At 43.2% G+C, this 3,513-nt stretch overlaps 1 pseudogene; it reads right to left on the reverse strand.

The window, feature by feature from the left end:
• Positions 1-3,177: 3,177 nt before the first annotated feature.
• LOC136657845 (5S ribosomal RNA) lies at positions 3,178-3,297 on the reverse strand (annotated as a pseudogene).
• Positions 3,298-3,513: the final 216 nt, after the last annotated feature.

Below are 3,513 nucleotides of genomic sequence, written 5' to 3' on the forward strand. Positions count from 1 at the left end.
ATATTTCTTGGGCTTTTGATGTTTTGATTTTTGAATCTGTAAAAAAAAAAAATTGTACGCAACACAATCCAGCAGGTCTCACAGAGGGCTTTTCTCAGCTACCTGGTTCTTCTTGATTTCCTTCCATGCTGTGTAAGGTTTCTCTTTTTTTCCCTTCACAACGTACAGCTCTATTCATCCACGTATGTTGTCCAACCATAGTTCATTTGGCATCCTGGAGTTCAGGGATGTAGCTGTCTGTGGAGACAAAAATTTCAACATGTATATCAAATCAGAGAATAGCTTTGCAAGACCTTGGAACAGGGTACAGGACAAATCCAAGAAACTACTAGACTAGACATTAAGCAAGAAATATCTGGAATCAAGAAAATGAGAAATGGGAACCTCACAAGAGGAGAGGCATACAAATGCAGAGGGGGTATATTTCGGTTTGAAAATTGCCTTTTCAGAAATATGGAGATTACTATTCCATTTATAGAATCAGGCTGAGCTCAGAAGCCTTTTTTTTTTAACATTGAAAGTGCAAAACATTGATTCTCATTCCCCAGTCTTTCTAGACTTTATAACAGCTAAGGGGCAAGTCTGAATAGATAATCCATCACTGCAGAAAGAGATGATCCGTCACTGAGGAAATTTAGTTCTGAATTTCCCAAATGCTGCAAAAGATGGACTGCAACAATAGGTGTTAAAAATGATTGTGAACTAACAACGTCCATCCCCCAAATATAGCTTGACAGTCTCACTGACATCAACCGTGCCATACACAATGAGGTTTAAATTGAAGAGCAAACCAGGGATTTGTTTACACTGCAGTTCAGATGTATACACTACTGAAGCAGTTCCCAAACTCACCATGGTCACGACATCCTTCTTTTGTGGCAGCCCAGCTTTCCCAGGCACTGCCATCTTGGATTGTGTGGCACCTAGGAGAGCTGGGAAGAAGAAGCCATTGGGGAATCCCACAGTGCCCCTGTGCGTTTGCCATGGCACCCTCAGGCCCTATGGTGCATAGTTTGGTGCATTACTGAAGTATAAGGCTTGCATCACAATTATAATTGCAATTTTCTCCCCCCCCCCCCACTGATGGGGATTCTGTTTGTCTGCCATCTTCATGGATTATCCTATTACACTTTGCAGAATCTTATGAAAAGACATACAAGTGCGCAGTCCATGCCGAAGTGGAAGAATCTCATTAACGCACCAAGGTTTTTGGTAATTGTGCAAGGAACAAAAATGCCCAAATCATTAGTTGGCTGGAAAACAGACTCAACCAGTATGCAGTCACCTTCTCTGCCGAGAAGAATTGCCAAAGGCAGCAGGGTGAAGGCAAGGAATGACAGGACAGACGAGTTCATCTATCACATCCTAGTTGTGATGATTAAGTCTAGATAGCTTATTTGCTTTGTTCTTTCACATGGCCCTTGGGTGCATAGTTACTGTGGGGGAGCCATTTAGAAACCCAGCAGATGCCAGCTCTCTGCCCCTGGCCAGCCAGTTTTATATAACTGTTCCATGTAGAATGAAACAGAAAGGCTTCAAATGTAGGCTTGCATGCAGTGGAGTGCACAAAATTTAATCTTCTTTATTTAAGAAGAAAGTTGTCATGCACAGATATTTCTGGCAGCCACCACATGCACCACATGCACGACATGCCTCAGTCTTCTAAGGGACTTTCTTGAAAATGACATAGCTTGAGCAGAGACAACTCCTTTGTACACAGTGCAATATTTTGACCAGCTTGAACAAAAACATGAAGGCATGGCAGCTGCTATCTCTTTAAAGCCATTTACATGACAAATGCAATGATTTTGCACATCCCTTGGGGAAAATATGCCTACACAAAGACACCTAGGGCATTCCTGAGGGTCAGGAATTCTACTGGCTGTGGTAACATGCAATGAAAACCTGCCAATGTTCTGGTTGGCCACCCGGCATAATATTTATGCTTGTATCTCAAAGGTGCATAAATTTTGTTGTGCTGTAGCACAAGGACAATAAAGTTACTACTACTACTACTACTACTACTAGTAGTAGTAGTACAACTACTACTACTACTAGTAGTAGTACTACTACTGTGTCCCTCAGAAATCTCTGCCTCTCCAAACAGTGGCATTACTAAGGCTTGTGTCACCTGGTTCGGGAGACCAGCACATCACCGCTATGACGTACCTTACCCCATGCAATGGGCGTGGCAACGTCCTGGGCAGTGGGCATGGTGTGGCACCATCCCCCTACCCCCACTAGGTTTTTGGCTATAACTTTTGATAGAATAGAAATATTTCAACGCAGTTTGTTCTATCACACATCAAATGATATGTAACTTGATGGTATTCGAAAATATCAAGATTTTTAAAATGTTGGCCAGTCGTGGTGTCACCCACCCCCGTGCGACACCCAGTGAGCCTGCACCTCCTTAGCAATGCCACTGTCTCCAGATCAAAACATGGAACTACAAAACAGAATTTCTCCAGCAGGTTTCACACAACCTACTTAATTCCACATTTGTGTAGCATTGCTTAGCAGCATGCCATGTTACAGATATCAGCAGCATTATAAGGCTTTTCTGTTTCTCATGGGTAACGTTGGTGACATCTGCAGTCTATGCGTGTATGTCGAAAAGATCCCTTCTGCGCCTGGAATATTCTGCATTTGCAGTCCAACATGACACCTTGAGTGCAACTTGAAGGCTATAATTAGAGAATCTACAAATAGCAGGTCAGAGCAGTCATTGCAACTGTCAGCAGTTCTTTACTTTGCGCACGAAGCCATGCTTGCTAATTGGATTAAGTGTGTCTCTAACTTTAATCTCCACAAGCAGTGGTTAAAGGGGGGACTGTCATGTGACACCTGGTTTGTGTGTTAAGAAATGATTAGCAGAGCTAATAAATGTAATTTAAAATGGAGCTCATGCACATAATTAAATATGCCTTATTTCCTTGATTAAAAAATTACTTATCAATGATAATGACTCTGCTTAAATACTAACAGCCAAACCGAACTAAATCTCCGCATGTTAAGGCAATGGTACTGGTATGGCTTCCAACTATGCCCCGCAGGGGATTTTTGGCCACTGGAATCCTCCTTGGGGTTAGGAAACATTAGTACCCTTGCCCCAGGGCAATTACCCTCAGCAATTGCTATGGTTGGCAACCTTCAGTCTCGAAAGACTATGGTATAAGCCTACAGCACCCGGTATTCCCAGGCGGTCTCCCATCCAAGCACTAACCAGGCCTGACCCTGCTTAGCTTCTGAGATCAGACGAGATCAGGCATGTGCAGGGTAACAATTGCTATGACCCATAGCAGTTTACCAGCTTGTACCAGCTCAATTGCTGACACACGTTCACTCTGACCCAAGAAGGGCCTGGGAAGGGGATCAGGATTTGGCAGGTACTGAAAAATACCTTCCAGGTTCTGTGGTTCTGTTTCTGGGGGAGGAAGAGGGATAGACAATTCATTACTACAGACAATTGCCCTAGAAAAAGAGCTGCAGAACCCAAATGAGTCACAAGAC

Source organism: Tiliqua scincoides, chromosome 7, assembly GCF_035046505.1.
Source record: "Tiliqua scincoides isolate rTilSci1 chromosome 7, rTilSci1.hap2, whole genome shotgun sequence".
NCBI classification, from domain to species: Eukaryota; Metazoa; Chordata; class Lepidosauria; order Squamata; family Scincidae; genus Tiliqua; species Tiliqua scincoides.